At 41.2% G+C, this 23,124-nt stretch overlaps 1 pseudogene; it reads left to right on the forward strand.

Annotated features, from left to right (window-relative positions):
* The first annotated feature begins 14,901 nt into the window (after positions 1 to 14,901).
* On the forward strand, positions 14,902 to 15,761 carry LOC116881479 (annotated as a pseudogene).
* Positions 15,762 to 23,124: the final 7,363 nt, after the last annotated feature.

Consider the following 23,124-nt stretch of genomic DNA (forward strand, 5'->3'; position numbering starts at 1 on the left):
GTCCTCTGCATGAAAAATGTGGGGCCACACTCCCATTTAGTTCTCGAACACATCCTTTCATGCCCATCATAATATTGCATTGCATGGAGTTACAGGCACTTGTTCCTAGGGTACTTGTTTCTGTTCATGTCTGATGGCATGGCCCCATCTCAAACTCAAAGAATCTTCCTTCAGGAAGACAGACCAGTTAGCATAACCAGCTCTCAGCTTGGCTCCCAACTGTAGGAAAAAATCAGTAGCCATAATAAAGAAAAAGATAATCCAATCTTTCCCCAGCTGGGTCAGAAGTTTATTCGGAGAGCAGTGGTAAGCTAAAGTCATCTGGCCTTTGGAAGTAGTTTCAGCTGATGGGGTTCTTTTGTTTGCTAATACTGTTGCTGTTGATACTCAGAAATAACAACACTAATAATAATAGAAGATGGGGCTTTCTACTTCTGTTGTCAGGGCCATGTATCAGACTCTCTGCCCAGATGGAAACATCACCCACAATTCTGAGAAATTGTGTGATAGGGTTTAATTATGCATCAATAAGAAAGGAGGTGGGTGTGTCCAGCCCCAAGGTGATAGGAGTGGCATTATAACAAGATATCTGATTAATGCTTTAAAGTGTTTGAGGCACTTTCACATAAATCATCCCATTCAATCTTCAAAATGGCCTTGACAGGTTAGTATCACACTTATTTCAGAGATAAGGATTCTGATTCTCAGAGAAATTAAGAAACTTGTCCAGATGCTGGAGGCAAGACTCAGACCTCTGTTGCCAACCACTACCCTCCACGAAAGCTCTCCTTGATGACCTGGTGGCCTATGGATCTACCTGGCTCCGTCAGGAATGGGTCTGCATGGTCTGCTTCTATCCTGATCAGAACAGGACTTCCATAACCAAAACAGGACCATGGCCCCCAGCAGCCCTTGTTGGTTACTGAACCCATGCTTTCAATGTTTTTAAGGACTTGCATGAATGGAAACATCTAGTCGTAACCCTGGTTATGTTACTCTAACTGAAGTCAGTTACATGGATACCTGTAAAAAATATTATTTACGGAGCCACCTCTGTTTTTGTTCTGTTTTCTTCCAAATATTTTGGTGTTTAGAACTAGAATAATTCTGTCTCATTTTTATTTTGGCAAAAATGTAGGTGGGAAATTATGTCTGTTCACAGTTGGATTTGAACTGTTGAATAGCTGTGTGAACCGCGACAATTCTCCCAACTCCCTAGACCATCGTGGTCCAACAGAATCTTTGGAAATGTTCCAGATCTGCATTGTCCAATATGGTAGTCAATAGTCATGAGCTGTTGATAAATGGAAATGTGACTCATACAACTCAGAAACTGACTTTTTAGTCTGAGTTAATTTAAATTGAAATAGCCACATGTGGCTGGGGGCTATCATATTGGATAAAGCAATTCTGGACTTATAGCCTTACCTCTAAAATGGCAGTATTTGTGCTAGAATCAATCCCGCAAAGATTCCTACCACAGCCCTAGCATGGTATCACATATGAGGCACTCAAGAAACATTTCTGCAACAGATATTTGTAGAACAAAAGAATAGCCAAATGAACAAACATGTGACTGAATCTTCAGGGGACATCATCAATGGAATTACTTTAGGGTGCCTTCCTGGAACATCTGGAGTTTTGAGGGATGAGGAAAAACACCGGCATTGGCTGCAGCTGGGTGGGAAGTCTTGGTAGCTGTTCACATGGGAGCAGAAGCAGCTACAGTCCATGTCGCATTTGCCTTTCCTCTTCCTCCACGCCTGGAAAAGCAGCTTCCTCCTTGGGAGTATTTTCATAGCTTTAGTCTCCCAGTGAGATGGGGTCTCCATTCTGGAACTATAGGGTTGAAAGAATGTCAGGAAAGAGGGGACAGCTGTCAGGAAACCCCAGGGATAGCTGCCAAGACTTCCCTTCCAACCCGGGCGAAAGACTTCCTTCAGACACAGCTTAAAATAGCCCATGCCCTGCAAAGTGCTGGTCAGAATGAGTGGGTGAGTCCCAAGTATCCTTCTTGGCTTTGATGCTCCCCTACCCATTTCTGTTCTGAGGAGTTTCTCCCCACTCTCAGGCACACTTCCTCTTCTCAATGTGGATTATGAGAAGTTTCCAGGGGGTTGCATGTTCCCTGTTGATGGAAGACCCAGACTCCCCTCCGGAACATGAGTTTGATGTGGGGTGAGAACAAGGACACTACTCGACACCCACCTCCTCCGTGCAGGGCGCTCCTCCTGCTTCTCTCGCTGAACTCTGCTCCGATTCAGCGCTTGCTCACTTGGCCAGGATCGCCCTCTTGCTCCCTTTTGGCTAACTACATGTTTCTCTGATTTACAGACTTTTTCCTTTTATTTTGGGGGGAGAGAGTTTTTTAATAAATCTAACTTCTTTTTTTAAGATTTTATTTATTTATTTGAGAATGAGAGAGAGAGAGCATAAGAGGGGGAAGGTCAGAGGGAGAAGGAGATTCCCTGCTGCGCAGGGAGCCCGATGCAGGACTCGATCCAGGATCATGACCTGAGCTTAACCAACTGAGCTACTGAGGCACCCAAAGTCCTTTTTTAATTTTTTTCCCCCAAGATTTTATTTGACAGAGAGAGAGAGGGAGAGCAGGCAGAGGGAGAGGGAGAAGCAGGCTCCGCACTGAGCAGGGAGCCTGATGTGAGGTTTGATCCTAGGACCCTGAGATCATAAACTGGGCCAAAGGCAGACGTTTAACAATTGAGTCACCCAGGTGCCCCAGGGGGAGACATTTTTTTTATTGTGGCAAAATATACACAAGCCTTATGTTTTAATAATTTTTAAGTGTACAATTCAGTGGTATTAAGTATAATATTCACATTATTGTACAACCCTCACTGCTGTCCATCTTGAAAACTTTTTTTTAATCATTCCAAACTGAAACTCTACCATTAGACAGTGCCCCATGGCCTCTCCCTCCAGCCTCTGGATCAACCATTCGGCTTTCTGTCTCTGTGTATTTAACTACCCAGAGTACCTACTATAACCGGAGTCATACAGTAGGTCCTATGGTGACTGGCTTATTTCACTCGGCGTAATGTCTTTAAGGTTCATCCATGTTGTAGCACATGTCTGAATCTCCTTTCTTTTTAAGGCTGATGAGTATCCCATTGTACGCACATACCACAGTTTGTTTATCCACACTTGTGTTGTTTCTACTTGGGGGCTATCGTGAATACTGCTGTCGTGCACGTGTGTGTACGCGTATCTGTTCGAGACCCTGCTTTCTGTCATTTTGGGTCTGTGCCTGAAGGTGGAATTGCTGGATCATATGGCACATCTATGCTTAACCTTTTGGGGAGCTGCTTTTATTTTTAAATCATCCTAAATTCTCTTTCCCTTTCTTTTACCTTTTAGCTCTTGAATTTTATTCCTAATCAGCAAGTCTCATCTGTGTGTGTTTCGAGCTTTTCATATCCTGAGTTTTTAGCTTCTCATTTGAAATCTTAATCTTTTATTTCTTTTTACTTTTCAAAAACCTCAGCTTCTAGTCTTTTATCTTTTATTTTGAACCTTGTCTATCTCATCCAGTCTAACATGTGTTTCTTTAATCTCTAAGCTTTTTGCTTTAGTTTAAAGTCATCTCCATGTAATCCTTTTTATTTCTATCATTTAATCTGTTTAACCTAGGGATTCGTATGGCTGACTTCATAGATCTCTGGCATATCTGTCCCAACTCGATCGTATCTCTGAGAGCTGTACATGCTTCTCTTCTAAGATGCCACATAAGAGATGTTGGGAAGGGCGCGGGGGAGGCAAGAGCGGTTGAGGTCTGTCACGGGTCAGGTTCCCCAGGAAACAGACTCTGAGGCAGAGATTTGCATCCAGGAGGTTTATGGGGGAGGGCAGTCAGGAACAGTATTTGTTAAGAAGTGAGGAAAGCAGGACAGGTGAGAGAGAAAGAGAAGTTGAACTGGGAGGCAGTTGAGCCTGGAGACTGGGCCTTCATTCACTAGAACCTTGCATGCATCTGGAGGGGTAATCTTGGGCAGGAAGTTTCTTCTCTGGAGGGAAATGCTGGGGTGGGAGATGAAGGGGAGACTTGGTTTGTGCTGTCAGCAGGTGACAATCCTGAGGGCAGGTGGGGGGCAGGGGCCAGATCTGAGTATGCAGCATCCATTCAGGTTCTCAAGGGAAAACAGACCATATCCTAGGAGGTAGGATCCCCACAATAAAGTCTAGTGCTGGTCAGCCAGGTTGTCAGTGTATTAAAATTATCTGGAGAGAAAACTTGAGAAGCCCCTTCCCACCAAGTGTGGATCATTTGAGAAAGAAAATCTGATCATTATAGGTTTATAGCACCCCTCCAAAGTGGAGAACCTAGGAGAGCCTAGGGCAAAATGACAATACCCCAACTTCTTAGAAATGGCTTTTATAAGGGTTGTGTTGAATCTATTTATAGGACCCCTCAAAAATGTGTTCTCTTTCCTTAACTAGTCCCATGTAAGAGTGGATTCAGTCCAGTAGGGTCTAAAGATTAGATAATCTGGGGGACCTCTTTCAGTAAAACAATAAAAAATTAATATAAAATTAGCAGGCATTTCCCAGGACCTTGGAAGGGTTCCATGTCAATGAGGGGCTACAGAGGGAAGTTTGTGACTTCATTGTAAATCTCCTCTGGCCTGAGGCCATCACTGCACAACCTGACTCAGGGGCTACCTCACGGTTTCAGGGAAAGACACTTCCTAGATGTGGATTTACCTTTTCACTCCTGGGAGCTCCTGAGGAATTTGTCCTTGGCTGAGTCCCCAGTAAGTCTTACCTCGGGGTAGGTGACCTCATCTGGACACCCTGAGGATACCTCGTTTCCAGGAACTGGTTGGACACACCCTTCCTCAGACCAAAGGATTGGGGCCAGGCAGAGGTGCACCATGATTGTTTACTAAGGAAGGGGTAAATCATATAGTAATAAAATTCATAATGATAATAACAGATAACAGTCACTCACATTTAGCATGTACCACCAGCCCTGGGTCTCAGGACTTCATATGAATAATCACATTTAATCCTCATGAGCACACTAGTTGATGTGGAACATTTCTACTGCCATTTTCAGATGACAGAATTGAGTTTTAGCGAGTTTCAATAACATGCCCAGAGACACAGCGAGGAGGCAGTGTGGTCAGGATGCCAACCCCAGTGCTGACTCCTCAGTATTAGCCCTGTGGATCCCCCCTTCCCTGTGCTATGCTGCTCTATGAGAAAGCTAGGGGTAGTGGAGGTGGCGTGTGTGTGTCGGTCTGTCTGTGTCTGTCTTGCTTCTTATTAACCAAAGGTCCTTACTTGCAACATGGCCAAATGAGGTCCTTTGGGAAGCACTGTGGTATATTGGGTTTTCTGAGGGCTTTAAAGCTCTGTTCTGGAGGATTTTAAATGCCCAAGTCGAGTAAAGCAATCGGAATCACCCAAGAGATACTTAAGAGGGCAGATGCTGTATTTTTAGGGTATGGATCCCTCAATGGGTCCAGAATATAGTCTAAAGCGTACTTTAAAAGGTCAACCCTTTGGGGGCACCTAAATGACTCAGTCAGTGGAGCATCCAACTCTTGATTTAGGCTCAAGTCATGATCTCAGGGTCATGGGGCCAAGGACCATGTCACGCTCTGTGCTCAGCAGGAAGTCTAATCTTCGCTCCCCCACCTCTGTAAAATAAACAAATCTTAAAAAGGTCAACCTTTTGTTCCCCACAAACTAACAAGCCTATAGGAGCTTTTCATTTAGAAAAGCTTTTCTATGGGTGTGGGCCATTTATTTTTGTGACTGCCAAGAAAAGTGTGTGTGGAAGGGGATTTTGACAGCAGTCCTAATGGATGGGCCACCCTTATCTCAGTCAACCTTTGCTCTGCAGCTTGGTGAACAGAATTCCTTTCTCTGGCCTTGATTTATTTCCCTGAGAAGATGAAGAGGCTCTGTCTTCCTGTCCACACGGCCCTGTCTCTTCAAACAGTCTTCTCTTGATGATAATCTGTATTTTTTCTCCAGGCTCAAATGGCATCTCTAGAGACCTAAACACCAACAGTGGCAGTGCCTCCAGTGAGACCTTATTTCAAGATGTTAAAGAATGAATGGATTCCCATGGACAGTTCTTTCAGAGATAGATTTATTGCTCTAAATTAAAAAAAAAAATCCTTGCTAGGGGCACCTGGGTGGCTCAGTGGGTTAAGCCTCTGCCTTCGGCTCAGGTCATGATCTCAGGGTCCTGGGATTGGGCCCTGCATCGGGCTCTCTGCTCAGTGGGGAGTCTGCTTCCCCCTCTCTCTCTGCCTACCTCTCTGCCTACTTGTGATCTCTGTCTGTCAAATTAAAAAAAAAAAAAAAGTCTTTGCCAAACTGACCTTCCTTGAAAAATGGTGGTATTAAATGGTAGTTCATGGGATACATTTCAGGGGAATTTATATCTCTATCTCTACTGTATATTCTATGTTGTCATTAGTCTTTATTTTCTTTTGCTGTGGTTTGAGTAAAAATTATACATGTGACCCCTCACTTACCTTTGCATAACTTCCCTGGAGCCCATCCAGGCTTATGATTATGCTGGGGAGGTCAGGGGACCGGCATAAATGTACCAGGTTTTTCCTAGCTCAATTTGAGCTATTACTATCAAAAAATCTTTTAAACCTTGGATGTCTCAGAGGAGAGGTTTCTCCTCTCATCTGCTCTGAAAGGATTGCCGTTACCTTAAAATGATTTTATTCACAGTCTGTTCTAGCAAATATAGGACTTACCCTCCCAGTGCCTTGCTTGACAGGGGGAAAAAAAAAAAACAGAACATGTAAAGCAGAAATCAGAAAAGGCCATTCAGGAATTTTTCAAATGAATTTATCTTAGACTTCTCATTGCCTAAAGAAACTCAAACCCACAGAAGAGCATCTAAGTGGGCTTCCATGAACAAGAACTAGTTATGAGAAAAGTTACATGATCTTGACGTTGACCCTGACGTTGACCTTGACGTTGACCCACAAAACAAGCCTTTCACTGAATTAAGAGTTGGAGGAGTTAGATGTGATTTTGATGGATCTAATAGCATCATCTAAGTGGAATGAGATAAACAGATATGTGTTTTGGACTTTTAAAAAAATTGCATACCAATGATTTGATAACAGTGGTGTGATTACTCACACATCCCTATTACAAAAAGGAGAATGTAAGATAGTGATTTCTTATGGTAAAATGGCAAAAAAAGATACTTAAGATCACTAGTTCCTAGGGAAATTCAAGGCAAAATGATATCACCTCATACTCATTAGGATGACTGCTATCCAAATGAAAGAAAGGGAAGAAGGAGGGAAGGGAGGGAGAGCTAGAGGGAGGGTAGGAGAATGATTAACCAGTGTTGGGGACATTTTGAAGAAACTGGAGCCCTGTGCCATCTTGGTGGGAATGTGAAGTGATGCAGACATTATAGAAAACAGTATGATGGTTCCTCAAAAAACTGAAGTTAGAATCATCATATGATCTAGAAATTCCACTTCCGGGTGTATATCCAGAGAAATTGAAAGAGTTACTGGTACACCGTGTTGGTAATGGCCTTATTCACAATAAGCTAAAACATGGAAGCAACCCAAGTGTCCGTCAAAGGATGAACGGATAAACAAAATGTGATCTGTTATGGATGAGAGCATTTTATTCAGCCGTAAAAAGGAAGGGAAGTCTGATACATGCTACAAGATGGATGAGCCTTGAGGGCGTAATGCCAAGTGAAATAAGCCAATCTCGAAAGGATAAGCACTGTGGGACCCCACTTGTCTGAGGTACCAGGTGATCAAATTCACAGAGACAGAAAGTAGAATGGTGGCTGCCTGGGCCTAGGGGAGCAGGGACTGGGAAGTTATTGTTTAATGGGTACAGATTTCAGTTTCGCAAGATAAAAAAGAGTTCCGGAAACGGATAGCGGTGATGTTTGCACAGCAGCGTGAATGTACTTACTACTACTGCAGGGAACACTAGAAATGGTGAGGGAGGTGCATTTTATGCTATGCAGATTTTACCGCAATTAAAACATTTTAAGTGGCATTAATATCATGAATTAGGCATACCCCTTCCTAGATGATTATCTCTAATTATAGACGAAAAGAAGGTCACCTGTGCTACAACAAAAGTCACTGGTTTTGGCAACAGTCCTCTAGCATTTAACTGTGACTACTTAACAACCACAAGCAGCAGGTGAATTCTTCCATTCCAGAGGCACGTGGGTTTTGCGGGAGGCCCCCCTTAGCTGCGGTTCCGCTTTCCACAGTTTCAGTTTTTTTGCGGTCAGCTGCAATCAGGAAGCAGATGATTCTCCTGACGTCACTACACCTATGTCATTCCCCTACTCCATCTCGTCATGCAGGCATTTTTGTCATTGTGCTTTATCATGAGAAGAAGAAGGATTGTAGGGGTCAGTAAAATATTTTGAGAGCGAGAGACAGAGCCCCACTGATGTAACTGCTATTACAGTATATTGTGAGAGTTGTTCTATTCTATTATTAGTTATGGTTGTTAATCTCTTACTGTGCCTAATTCATCAACCAAACTCTATCAGAGGTACATATGTATAAGAGAAAGCGTTGTGTTACATAGGGTTTTGTGCCACTGCTGTTCCAGGCGCCCACTGGGGGTCTTGAGGTCTATGTCCCTCGGATAAGAGGGGACTACTATAATCAGTTTATCTTGAAGGATGTCTCAAGAAGAGTTCTGCTGAGCAAAGTTAAAAGTTCTCTGAAGGTCCTACTGAGAATGGGCTAAGGGGCTGAAGTTAGACCTACTCTATTTTTTTCCCTCTTTGCTAAATTTACCATTGGCCATGCTCAATGGCACGGAGTCCTTGATCACTCAGTTGGCGGCTCATTTGGACCCCAGATTGCTTCTTGTTAGCATGGGGGTGTTGTGACCATTTCCACAGATGTTCCTTTGGCTCATCTTCTAACTAACTTAGAGCAACCTTCTCTTCAGACGCACATCTAGGAAGGTTACTCGCTTTCATGACAAGATGCCAATCTTGCCTCCATATGGTTTAATTGTCTAACTGGGCCAGAAAATGCTTCTCGGAGATGGTGACATTTAAGCTGAATCTTTAAGGAAAGAACAGAAGTTTGTCAAGCAAACCAGGGAAAGGGGGCAGTGAAGTGCCCCAGTCAAAGGAAGAAGTTGACATGAGACATTGAATTTTGAAAGTGCTTGGAACCTTTAAAGAGAGCAAGTGTTGGGGGTGGGGTTACCTGGATGGCTTAGTAGGTTAAGCGACTGCCTTCAGCTGAGGTTATGATCCCATGGTTCTGGGATCAAGCCCCACATCGGACCCCTTGCTCAGCGGGAGCCTGCTTCTCCCTCTCCCTCTGCCTACTCCTCCACCTGCTTGTACTCTCTCTCTGTCAAATAAATAAAATCTTAAAGAATTAAAAAATTTTTAAAAATTAAGAAATAAAAAGAGCAAGTGGGGGTTCCTAGGTATCTGACTCTTGATTTCAGCTCAGGTCATGGTCTTAGGGCTATGGGATCAAGCCCCACATCAGGCTCCACTCTGGGGGTGGAGCCTGCCTGGGGTTCTCTTTCTGCCCCTTCCCCACTGTCCTAAAAAAAAAAAAAAGAGCAAGTGATCTACTGTGGTTAAACCCCAAGAGTGGTGTATTTAACCAGTTCAGGTTCAGCCTGTTTAGAAGTTCTTGAGCCCACCATCCCTAAGAGCCTCACTCTGCTTCATTCCTTTGTTATCTCTTATATCCCTCTCTTAGTCCCACAGAGAGAAAGAGAGAGGCAGAGATAGGGACACACACACACACAGAGAGAGAGAGAGAGGAAAAGAAAGAGAGACTGAGAGACTATATATGCGGATCTGTAATGGCTGAATGTTACTAGAGAGAAATGGCATGGTCTTCATGTGATTTCTAAAGAAAGGGAGCCACGCTCCATCAGGATTGTCCATAGACATGGACAAGAGTGAATGTAGAGAGACTTCTGCTTTATTTAAATTTTGGATGGCTCCCAAAGGTCACCTCGTCTACTGACTCCTTACTCAAGCATTAAGACACCCAGTGACTGGGTGTCTCAAGGGGCTTGGCTCAGGGAAGTTGGTAAGAACAGCTGTGGCATGACTTGTTCAATCCTGAAATGTTCCCCTTCCCAAAAATATCTCTCCCCAGCCTGCCAGCAAATATAACATTTTTTTCATGTTCTGTCATTTATTTTGCACCATTACCAGTGGTATAAGTATAATTCTCTCCATTTCACTGCTGAGGTTTAGACCTAGAGAGGAAATGTTGCAAGCTAGTATATTACTTAAGGGTAGGATTAATTACCAATAACAAACATCTGAAAAACAGAAGCTTAAATGAGATAGAAGTCCAAAGGCAGGTAATTCAGGGCTGGCATGACCATTGCATCATCACCACAGACCAAGATTTTTTAGGCTCTCTGCTCCATCATCCCTGCTATGTAGCTCTCCTCTCTCCAGTGCAGGATGGCTGCTGGAGGTCCTGACATCACACCTATGCTCTAAGGAGCAGGAAGAAACAGCAACTATTCCAATATAGGAAACCTACAAAAACTCCACATATTTTCACCTACCTATCATTGGCTAAAAATTAGTCACATGATCAAACAGTCTTTTAGATAATAATGTGTCCATCCAAAAATCAGGTTTTGTTATTTCTAGATACAGGGAGAGTGGAAATCCAGAAGACAACTAGCAACCTCTGCCACCACTGGAAATAGACCAAACAGATACAGATCCATTGAATTCCACATCCCATCTATTTGCCCTCACTCTACTACTCCGTACTTTGGGATGAAGGAATGGCCAAAGCCCAAAGGCGTGAGAATTCAGGGCAGTTCAGAACAGTGAGAAGTTCAGTGTAGCAGGCACATTGGGTTTGTGACTAGACGGTGTAATGACATTAGAAAGGTAGGAAGGCGTTATGAAGAAACTTGAATACCAAGAAACTTGGATACTCTCTCCAGAGGCCAGTGGGAGTCATTGCAGGTTTTTGACCAGGGGAGGAACCTCTGCTTCTCAACTCCTTGCTGAGGATCATCTAGCTATGCTAGAGGCTAGTGTTCATGGGGGCCTGTCTCTAATATTTGGCTCATCTCTAGTATCACACTAGATGTTTAACCTCTTTGTGCCTCATTTTCCTCATCTTTACAAAAGTTAATGTAAGTAAAGTGCGGAAAACAGTACCTGGCATAGGGTGTGCTCTGTAAAATTATCTTATTTATTTATTTGTTTGTTTGTTTATTAATGCTGCTTTTGAATTCCATGAAGCCCAAACAGCCGGTGAAACAGGAGGCGTTCCCTTAGGGATGTTAGGTTGGGGCTTCCTTGACAGACCCGTGTTCTGTATTTCATAAAAGCAGCAGCAAAAGGGTACTGTGGGGTTAGTATCGTCATCACCTTTTTTTAGGCGAGGGAAGAGCCGCTGGGGAGGGTGGCTGAGCTGGGTTAGACTCAGGGCCAGGACTTCTGATGCCAGAGATCTCATGATTCCCCCTCACCAGCATGTGGCGCTGTTGGCCATTACCGCCTCTGGTAACTCTTTCGTTGACGTCTAGGATACTAAGTGCCTTTCTTTTCTCTCCTCCGTATTTAACTAATTATTCTCCACAATCTTTACCGTCTCTTCTTCATCAACCAATCCTTCAGAGGCTGCCAAATCCCAGAAGCTTTTAAAGATGTATGTCTCAAATCCGTACTTGCCTCTTTTTTAAATTTTATTTCATTTTATTTTTTATTATGAAGACAATTTTAAATTTATTTAAACTTTTGTATTAAGATTTAATTTACATAGATTAAAAGTTAATCTGTGTAGTGTACAGTTCTGTCTTTTTTATTTTAGATTTTTAAAAATCAAACACAAAATTTTAAAAGGCAAATAGGGCTAACATGTTGGTAACTGGATAGAGCAGTCCCTTTCTCACATCAGCCTGCCCCAGTGCTGGTCCTGCCCCCAGGAGGCTGAACTGCTCCATAAGGCTATGCAGGTTGTGCAAAACTCAGCTTTGGGGATACCATTTAAGCACTCTGTGAGTTCTGAAATGCACAGCCACCATATATAGTAGCCTATGAAGTTGTAACCTGTCAGTTCTTTTAGCCTTTTCTTCTTATATTTACCTTTATGAATTTAAGAAGGTTTGTACTGCTTTTTCTTGATTCTCCAATATCAGTTATTATGTATTGATGTCCTCTATTAATGAATAATTAGCTCTTTCAAACTCCTCCAACCACTCTATATGACTTCTCCTCTTTTATCTTTTTATCTGTATAGTTATATCACAATTTCAATCAGTATTCAATATCTACCTTATTAGAACCACATAAAAGTGTTTATTGCTGCATCAAGTAGTATACTATTAAAATGGCTCTTCCTTGTTCAACTTTGTTTTCTCAAGTGGTTAATAGTTGTCTTTTTTTTTTTCTTCCCATTTCCTTGTTCAACTTTAGTTTTTCACATGGTTAATAGCTGCTTTCTTTTTTTTTTTTTTTTCTTTCTCATTTTCTCAGCATTTTATGTATCAATGACTGGCTTAATGTCCCCATTTTCTCCAACAACTTCTTTAATACAGTTTGCTATCATTCGTATCCCTCCACTTCTCTTCCCTGCACCCTCCTAAGAATATTGTCTCCTGGCGTCTTAAGTCTTCCTGTTCTATGTTTACTGTCCAGGTCAGCTACACACCTCTTATTCTGAGACCCCCCCCCCTTGACCAGTAACCTGGGATTCCCTTCACTTCTTTCCTTTCTTGGGCCTCATGCGTCCTCTTTGTTTCATAGAGCATATTGTCTAGCAGCTTCTTTAGACATGCTACAGCAGAGTTAGGTTTGTTGAGATTTTTCTAATTCTAAAATATCTTTATTCTGTCATCACACATCATGACATTTTAGATGTATATTCCTAGAGTGAAAATAATTTTTCTTCATAGTACTGAATGTAGTTCTCCCCTCTCTTCTAGCTTCCAGGGTAGCTAGCTGCTAATGACTAAATTTTTATATGAAACCTGTTTTTTGGTCTGGAACATTTTTCCATTAATTCTTTATCCTTGGTGTACTGAAATTCCATGAGGATGTGTCTTGGTGCAGCCCTTTTAAAAATTTTATTTTAAACAATTTATTTATTTATTTGACACACAGAGAGAGAGAGAGACCATAAGTAGGTAGAGAGGCAGGCAGAGGGGGAGTGGGAAGCAGGCTCCCCACCTAGCAGAGATCCCAATGGATCCCATGACCTGGGATCATGATCTGAGCTGAAGGCAGAGGCTTAACCTACTGAGCCACCCAGGGACCCATGGTGCAGCCTTTTACAAAGGTTTGTTTTGGGAGGAACGCTCTTTAGACTTTTAATATAGATTCCTTGGCACTTTGGTTTTCCAAAATCTCATCAAATTATTTCTTTGTTTTATCCATTTTCTCGGTTCCATATTTCTACAACCTCTATTGGTTTGCTGTCAGAGGTAAAATCTTCCAATTTCCTTCTCTTTTCCATATTATTATTCATATCTTTGTGTTCTACTTTCAGTGGGAGTTCTCCAACTTAATCCTCCAATTCTTCTTTTGAATTTTTAATTTTAGTTATATTGCTAATTTGCAAGAGCTTTTTCTTATTCTCTTATTGTACCTTTTTTATAGCATCCTTGTTTCTCTAAGGATGCTAATTATTGCTTTCTTTAAAATTAGTTTCCTTCTCCTGTTTTTTTTTTCTTTTCTTTCTGCTTTTTATGTTGTAGGCCTTTCTAAAAAATCTAGACCATTTTCCTTCTGTTCTTTTTTTTTTTTTTAAGACTTATTTATTTATTTGAGAGAGAGAGTGCAGGGGGAGGGGCAGAAGAAGAGGAAGAATCTCAAGCAGACTCCGCCCTGGGCACAGAGCCCGATGTGGGGCTCAATCTCATGACCCTGAGATCATGACCTGAGCTGAAATCAAGAATCAGATGCTTAACAGACTAAGCCACTCACTCACTCCCCTTTGGTTCATTTTTAAGGCTAAAATGATTGGAAGACTGATTGGAAGTCTTCTGTGATTGGACGAGCTTGATGACTACTGGAGTTCAAGCTATGGACTGGGTGTTTTTCCTTGGGGAGATATACGTGTGTGTGTGTGTGTGTGTGTGTGTGTGTGTGTGTGTCCCTAACCCCTCTGGCAGGGGCCATTGAGATTCTCCAGAGAAGGTCAATCCACTCTCCTCTCATGAGGGTGTGACAGCTGGTATTCTGGGGTGGGGAAGGTGACTGAGGGCCTCAGTATTCAATGTGCAACCTTTCATGTATTTCCTATCTTTTCAGTTGGCCACCTGCCCCAAGCCCTCTGCCAAGCTTGATGTCTCTGAACTCAGAGGCCTTCTGGTTCAATTGCTCTCAAGAATAAATCTCTTCTCTCCCACCAGGGTGAGAGAGGGGTAGTCATCTGGCTGGGCAGAGTTGGATCCTAGAGCTCTAACTGATCCTTTTACAGATGTTCAACATATTCCCCTATTCAATTATAACACACATCTACCTTCCTTGCACCTGGTACCTCTGGGATTTTCATCTCTCCTGGGTTCTTCAGAGTCAATAGGGTGGCTTCTGACTAATATAGCCATCCACAGACACTTAAGTCTATTTGTTTTAAGCTTTCTCTGTTCTGTTAAATCAATTCCCAACATCCCACATAGTTTTTGTCTTATTTATATATTGTGGCTTGGGATTATGTATGTTTTCCTAGTTATACCAGTGATGGAATGCTTATTTTATTCTAGTCCTTCTTAGTGCTTCGGTGACTTTTTTTTAAATAAAATAAACAGAAATGTCAATTTGAAACCAGAAGATCCTGCCCTTTCCTGTTGAAGGTTATGTGGCATCAGCTCCTGGGTCTCTGACACCTGAAAATTGAGAGCTCCTTCACAGCCCAACAGCTGAACCTGGGGGCCATCCCCATGCCACAAAATGAATATATTGAGTTACACCATAAATGTTAGGGTTATTATTTGGATTACCATGAGAAAAAGGTAAAGAAAGAAGGTCAGAGAAGCTCATGAATATTCAAGGAAGGCAAAAAAGATGATCAAAAAGCTAAGCTCTCCCATCAACATCACCATGCTGAGAAAACACAAATGAAAAATATTATCAAGATACATGAAGAGATAAACCCCAAACAAAAGAATGATGAAAAGACTCCACAAGGAGCAGTACCTGCATATCTGCTGGGGAGAGAGGGACAGTCTGTGCTAAAGTGTTTTCCAATATGATCAACAAACATGAAAAGAGATAGTGGGAAATGGGAGTACGTCTGCCAAGAGCTCATGCCCAGGGAGAAACACAGGTGTTCCAAGTTATTTGAACAGGAAAGAGAAAGAAGAAAGCGTGAAAGAGGATGGTTACTAATTGAGCTTTATTGGAATTGAAATTAAATTAAAACCACCTAATTAAATTAAAATTTAATTAAGTTAAAACTTAATTAAAAATTTAAATTAAAAAATTTTTAAAACCACCTAATTACAATTTAAAAACCACCTAAATACAAATGATTCATTAAGCCAATAGACTTATGCTTCAAAAAGGCCCACAACAACTCCTGAACCGCAAGCCATCATTTCCCTGCCAATATTTCGTGTCAGGGAGAATCTCTCATTGCCACTATGTGCAGCTTTGGTGTTACTACTAAAGGTCCAGCCATCGAGGTGAATGTGAGTGAGTTGGGTGTCGTGATAGGAGGCAAGTTTACTTGGGGAAAGCATGCCAGGTCACCAGCCATCCTGAAATTGATGGATGCCTAAATGTAGTCTTACTTGTGTGAAACTGCTGTCAAAGCAGTAACTTCTTACGATTGTTGAAGACTGTACACCAATCAGGGACACTGCCATGACTGTCATGCTTCTGAATACTACCAAGCAGTTTTATGTGTGTGTCAGCCGTCGTAGAGAGAGCTATTTATTCTACTGTTTTAAAAAACAAAACAAAACAATAAGAACAACAACAAAAAATTAAAATACACAAATTTTACAAAAACCGAAAAAACAGGAGATCCTCATCCATCCTTGCCCCTTCTGCTTCCACTGCTTAATTCACATCCTCATTGATTCTCACCTGTGCCTTTTAAATATCCTCTAGCTGCTATCCTGGTCTCCAGTCTTCTTCCCCTCTAATTCATCCTTCACAGATATTCTGATCTGATTGCATCCCTCCCCAACTCAAAAACTTTCTATGGCCAGTCACAACAAACAGAACTGTGTCCTTCCCAGTTTGGTTTCAACCATCCTTTCCAGTCTTTCATCTACCCCTAGACTCATAAGCTCTGGGTTCCAACAAGCATTTTTTTTAAAGTTTACCATATTCCAGGTCCGTACTAGGCATTTGTGGATACAAAGATGAAAATACAGTTCATGCTTTCAGAGATCTCAGAGTCACAAGCAGGTGAAGGCTGTTTCCCATCCCCATATCTGTTTAAAATTCTGGCCATTCAAAGTCAACGTTAAGCAATAAGCTTCCTTTATCTTCATTTTGGAATTAATCTCTTCCACCCCCAGGCGCCCCTGAAGCATTTTCCCTATACTGAATCCAGATTGCCTTAAATATGCCTATAGAGGGGCGCCTGGGTGGCTCAGTGGGTTAAGCCGCTGCCTTCGGCTCGGGTCATGATCTCAGGGTCCTGGGATCGAGCCCCGCATCGGGCTCTCTGCTCAGCAGTGAGCCTGCTTCCTCCTCTCTCTCTCTGCCTGCCTCTCTGCCTACTTGTGATCTCTCTCTGTCAAATAAATGAATAAAAAAAAAAAAAAAAAAAAAAAAAAAAAAAAAAAATATGCCTATAGATGTGTCTAACCCCCCTCACCTGATGTAGGACTCCTTCACAGTAGGGACAACAGAGATCTCCGTTACATCAGCAAAGTGTTTTGAATAAAGTAGGAACTCAATAAAAATGCATTGAAAACATCAAGTTTTCTTGGCACTGAATTCAAGGAAAAAAATGTTCAGTTGGTGTTTGTATAAGGGACACTGAACCGCTTTATTTATTCTTTTGATATTCCGACATTTATTAACCTGCTGTGGACCAGGCCCTGTGCCATACACTGTGGGAACAGAGATGAAAAAGGCATAGTTGTGTCCTGAAGTGGTTCACAGTCCAGTGAGGAGAAAACAGTGCAAACAATGGCAGAAGCCTGAGACGGGGGCTATCACAGAGGCGGAGCAGGGCAGGAAGAACTGAGAGCCCTGCCTGGGAAGGGGGGCAGGCAGCAGAAAGGAGGTGATATCCAGCCAAGATGTGAAGGATGGAGAGCAGTTCCCTGGAGAGAAAAGGAATAAAGAGGAAATCCTAACGGATGTTATTTTCACTTTGGGCTATAGTGAAGGGTTGGAGGGGGATCTGTTCAAACAGATTCATCCTTTGAATATTCGAAAGCTTGCGAAGGACCTACTGTGGGCTAGCTCCCATGCTAGGCAGATATTTTTAATGTAAATTATCTAAAAAGTGGGTTAAAAAAGGAGCAGCACATTTTAGTTCAGGATTTTATAAAGAACTATAATAATGTCGTCCAGAGAAGTGTTCTGATGTTTTCTTAATTCAAAGAAAAAGCTTAGAAGAGTGCATGGACATAATGTATCCATTGCACAGTTTCCCTCAAATATCTGCTGTCCCCCGCAAGCGTTTGGCAGGAGCTGCATTGCCATCAATTCCTGGTTGAATTCTCTGATGAGGGTCGGAAATGCCATTATTCTGAGTTGTTGATTAAAGAGGGATTCACATGCTGTATGAACCAGATGTGCAGGAGGCGGGGCCGACAGCTTGTGCTGAATTAGGAGCCTGATTTGTATTCTTTCTCAGAGGCAGAGGCAGAAAACTTCTCACAGGGGCTGAGGGAGGAAGTGTGTGTGTCTAATACTGACTTCGTACCCAATATCATGCAAGACATGTTATCTTCTTAAATTTTCCCTCTAATCCTTTTGAGATAGATGGGTTATGGAGATGTCTAGTGACACAGGAAGTATTTGTTTTCTTTTATCTGGTATTACTGTGATTATTTATTTTACAATTTTAGCAGGGGACCTGTCAGCCAGTTCTGGGTATAAGTAGACACAGTCACGTTGGGACATACCTTTCCATCTATGGAATGGTTACTTGAGTCCTCTCTCTTGCTTGTATAAATGTGAGGACAAGTAGGCACTCCATGCCACAGGAAGGTTATATAACAGCCTCAGTTTTGGGACTGACTCTGTTTTTCCCCTCCTAATCTCTCTGAATCTGTGGCTTGTAGGTAGAAAGGGTCTGTGACCATCCAAGAAGCTAAGGGGTAGAGACCCTTCTTTTTGAGGTTCAATATTATTAGAACCTCTTTGAATGACTGCTCTGCTAGCTTAAATGTTAGCTTCACAACAGCAGGGTTCGCCTCTGTGTCCACAGGACCTAGGTGGTGGCTAGCTCTAGTAGGTGCTCAATAAATACTGTTATCTCTCAGTTCTTTATCCCATACCCTTGCTCCTAAGTTTTCCAGACTAATTTTTTTTTTAAAGAGAGGTAGAGGGAAGGGCAGAAGAAGAGAGAGAGAATCTTAAGTAGGTTCCATGCCCGTGCAAAACTTGACACAGGGCTCCATCACATGACCTTGAGATCATGACCTGAGCCCAGATCAAGAGGGTTGCTTAACTGAATGGGTCACCCAGCCATCCCCAGACTAAACTTTTACTCTTCCTGTTTTATTAATCCTGTTCACTCATATTCCTGAAATCATTAACCAAAAATTTCAGCAGCTTCTACAATTTCTTTATACATTGACACTCTATTAAAAACAACAAAGTTCATGTCTTCAAATCGAAGAGAATGTTTGTCTTGTTTGTTATAACCAGATTCTCTAACATTATGCCAAGCTATTTCAATAAATAAGCCAAAAAGAGATGGTGGGTAATAAAGAGTATGTTAGGCAGTTCCTACTTCTGATTTTAGTAGTAATTTTTCTTCGCTGGAATCTATGATAAATTTGTTGTTTTGAGATGGCAATTTGTTTATTAAAAAGATTTAAACCTAAGTCTTCAAATGACTTTAGCTGAATTCCATTCAAAGTGTTTTAAAATGACTTTGTCATCATTATTTTGATGTTTTTAGAAGTCTTTATAAAACCACAAGATGACGGAATTAGAGAAATTTTATTTTAGCCTGTCAATAATCTGTTAGTTATGATTTGAGAGGAAGTCAATTCCTTTTCAATTCAATTCAGCAAACACGTAATGAAAACCAACTGTGTGCCAGGGCTAATGACATTAAAAAAAAAAATACAAAAATGTAAAACAAAGTCCCTGCCTCTAAGTTTATAGTGTAGTAGGGACAGAGAGACTAAGGCACTGGTTCCAGTACCAGGGATGGAACCAGATCTAAGGCCTGCTCTTCTACAGGCTGGAGGTAATGTCTATCTACTCTAACAGGAGAGAAGGCAGAGCACACATTTACAAATATATATTGTTTCTATCTTTTTTAAATATAGTTTCTGTTCTGAACTGATGAGAATTTCGTTCCATCTCAACTTCTTTATTCACTTAATTCCTCTATTACTATTATGTGCAGGATCAGATTCAAAGCAATATATTTACATTTAGAATAAGCTTAAAGAAGAAATGCTGGCCTTCAGTCTTGCCTAGAATATCTATCTGAAGAATTGAGATGAACAATGAAGGGCAGACAATTAAACAGCCAATTACAAAGTTTCCTTGATTAAAGATATAAATGAAATTTCTTCCAATTTATTCTATACACTATCATCAATATTTTTATATTGCTATAATAAAAGGTCTTCCCTGGAGGGAAAAAGTGCTCTTAGGTCTATTTTCATCTTTTGGTCAGGGAGTTGTCTTTGAAAAAGAGACCAAGGAAGAGCAACCTTCATACCAGATATTCTAGAAATCACTACTATTCTGATAGGCACCTCTCCTATACTGTTGTGTCAATCAAGAGATGTCTGAGAAATATCAAATTCGGGAAGGTTTTCACATTTTTCCTGACACTGTTATTTTTTAAATATGTTCCAGGGCACTATGCTAACTAAGCACATTCCTTATATTATCCTAGTTCATCTCATAACAATGCTATAAATGTTTTACTGTCTTTCCTCATTTAAAATGAAAAAAAAAAAATGGAGTCACAAAGCCACCGGAGTGTGAGGCCCATGTGGGCAGATGTCATTTGTTTGTTTTATTCTTTGCTTTGTCCCCAGTGCCTAGAACAGAGCTTAGAATTACACAGCTGTTCATATATACTTGTTAAATGAATGAAAGGATGGATGACTAAATGGTAAAGAATTTTCTCAAGGTCACATAGATAGTAAAGGGTTGACTCAGGACTTCAGGTCTGTTCTTTGATTGCAAATGCTCTGTTTCTATTTCCTATACCTTATTGCACCTACATGGCTTGAAACTGCCTTTTCAATCCAGACAGATGAAATATCAGAGTATCCAGTATTTCCAGAGGCACCAATTGGCAGGCTGACCCGATTAGTCTGGCCAAGAAGCTAGATTTAGGGAGTGGAGGGAGCAGTCCCTGTTTTGAGGGGACCCAGAAGCAGGGATAGTGATGGCTAATTCACTCTTAGATTCCATCAAAGTTGGAGTCTTTGAAGATATATTGTAAATGTTAAAGAATATCCTATATGTCATGGGCTTGGTCTGTATTTAAGACATAGTAAGCACTAAATATATAGTTGCAGGAACTAACTAAACTAACAAAGAACTAATAAATGTTGTAGAACATCCTAGGTGCTTCTACAATTTTGAAACCAAGTGATGGTTGAACTTCAGATGGTAAAACCAATACCTGACATGGTTATCTGACTCACACAATAAACAATCATTTGAAAGACTGAATGTCTTTGCCTTCTTATTTTAGTATAACAAGGATACTGGGAAATGTATTTTAAAAATTCTCTTCTAAGCACTTTACAAATCCAAGCTCACCCCTTGGAAAAAACTTTGAGATATAGAGATCATCATCACAGATGATTCCATAGTTTTGATTTCAGTCTATCTGGAATTGGTTAATCTATGATTTGAGAGGTAATGGAAACAGAAATGTTAAGTTACTTGCCAAGATCCCACAGCTGGTTGGTGCAGAGGTAGGATGGAAACCCAGACAGTCTGGCTTCCAGCCTGTGCTCTTAACCAGTACGCTCCAGCCAAAATAGGAGTGTGCTCAGGCTTCATTCCTACACTGCCTGGGACCCAGAACTGGCTCTCTCTCTAGCTTTAGGGTAGAGACAACTAGACAACAGAGCATAGATTTGTAATGCTCCTAATGGAGCCAAGGTGGGCTCATGGGCTCACCTTAAGCCTTTTTGCACATCTGGAGTAACAATATCTGTACTACCTATTACTCAGAGTAGTTAAGAGCGGTATAGGACACCAATATATACAGAAGTCTATAATAAATTTTATTTATTTTTTTATTTATTTCAAATATAATCAACAGTGTATCATATCAGTTTCAGGTATGCAATATAAAGATTCAGGAATGCTATATATTTCTCAGTCCTCATCAAGATAAGTGCTTTATCTATTTTACCCAAACCCTACCCACCTCCCCTTTGGCAATCATCCATTTGTTCTCTGTCTTTAAGAGGCTATCTTTTTGTCTGTCTCTTTTTCTGTTTGTTTTGTTTCTTAAATTCCACATATAAATGAAATCATATGGTGTTTGTCTTTCTCTGACTTAATTATTTCACTTAGCACGATGCCTTCTAGATCCATCCATGTTGTTGCAAATAGCAAGATTTCATTCTTTTTTATGACTGAGTAATATTCCTGTGTGTGTGTGTGTGTGCGCGCGTGTGTGTCTACTGTATATATATATAAACTTTAAAGTGCCATGCACACATTGAAAACTCTTTTCCATTATCCTCCTCCAAAATTTTCCTCTTAGTGGTTTTAGATGACTCAGCCTGAGTATAAACTCTTTAAGGGCAGTGTCTGAATTCCTTTCTTTTTTGGTCTCTCTCAGGGGCAAGCACAGGGTTCTGCACTCCCAGGAAATGCCCATAAATGTTCATCAGCCATCCCTCATATGGCTCTTTTGGAAGAATACCATGGAGCCTCAGCAGGGTTTTTTTAGGTTTTTTTTGTTATTATTATTTTTATTATTAACATATAATGTATTATTTGTTTTGGGGATGCAGGTCTGTGAATCATCAGTCTTATACAATTTATAGCACTCACCATAGCACATACCCTCCAGTGTCCAACACCCAGCCACCTCATCCCTCTCATCCCCCTCCACTCTAACAACCCTCAGTTTGTTTCCTGAGATTAAGAGTCTCTTACGGTTTGTCTCCCTCTCTGGTTTCATCTTGTTTCATTTTTTCTCTCTTCCCCTATGATCCTCTGCCTTGTTTTTCAAATTCCATGTATGAGTGAGATCAGATGATAATTGTCTTTCTCTGATTGACTTATTTCGCTTAGCATAATACCTTCTAGTTCCATCCAGGTCATTGCAATGGCAAGATTTCAATTTTTGATGGCTGCATAATATTCCATTATATATATATATACCACATCTTCTTTATCTATTCATCTGTTGATGGACATCTAGGTTCTTTCCATAGTTTGGCTATTATGGACATTTCTGCTATAAACATTTGGGTGCACATGCCCCTTCGGATCACTACATTTGTATCTTTTGGGATGAATATCCACTAGTGCAACTGCTGGGTCATAGCGTAGCTCTATTTTCAACTTTTTGAGGATCCTCCATACCGTTTTCCAGAATGGCTGCACCAGCTTGCATTCCCACCAACAGTGCGGGAGGATTCTTTTCTCCGCATCCTCGCCAACATCTGTTGTTTCCTGGCTTGTTAATTTTAGCCATTCTGACTGGTGTGAGGTGGTATCTCACTGTGGTTTTGATTTGTATTTCCCTGATTCTGAGTGATGTTGAGCACTTTTTCATGTGTCTGCTGGCCATTTGTATGTCTTCTTTGCAGAAATGTATGTTCATGTCTTCTGCCCATTTCTCAATTGGATTCTTTATTCTTTGGGTGTTAAGTTTGGTAAGTTCTTAACAGATTTTGGATACTAGCCCTTTATCTGATAGGACATTTGCAAATATCTTCTCCCATTCTGTCATTTGTCTTTGGTTTTGTTGACTGTTTCTTTTGCTGTGCAAAAGCTTTTTATTTTGATAAAGTCCC

This window comes from Lontra canadensis, unplaced genomic scaffold (genome assembly GCF_010015895.1).
Source record: "Lontra canadensis isolate GAN:19392208 unplaced genomic scaffold, GSC_riverotter_1.0 scaffold75, whole genome shotgun sequence".
Classification (NCBI taxonomy): Eukaryota; Metazoa; Chordata; class Mammalia; order Carnivora; family Mustelidae; genus Lontra; species Lontra canadensis.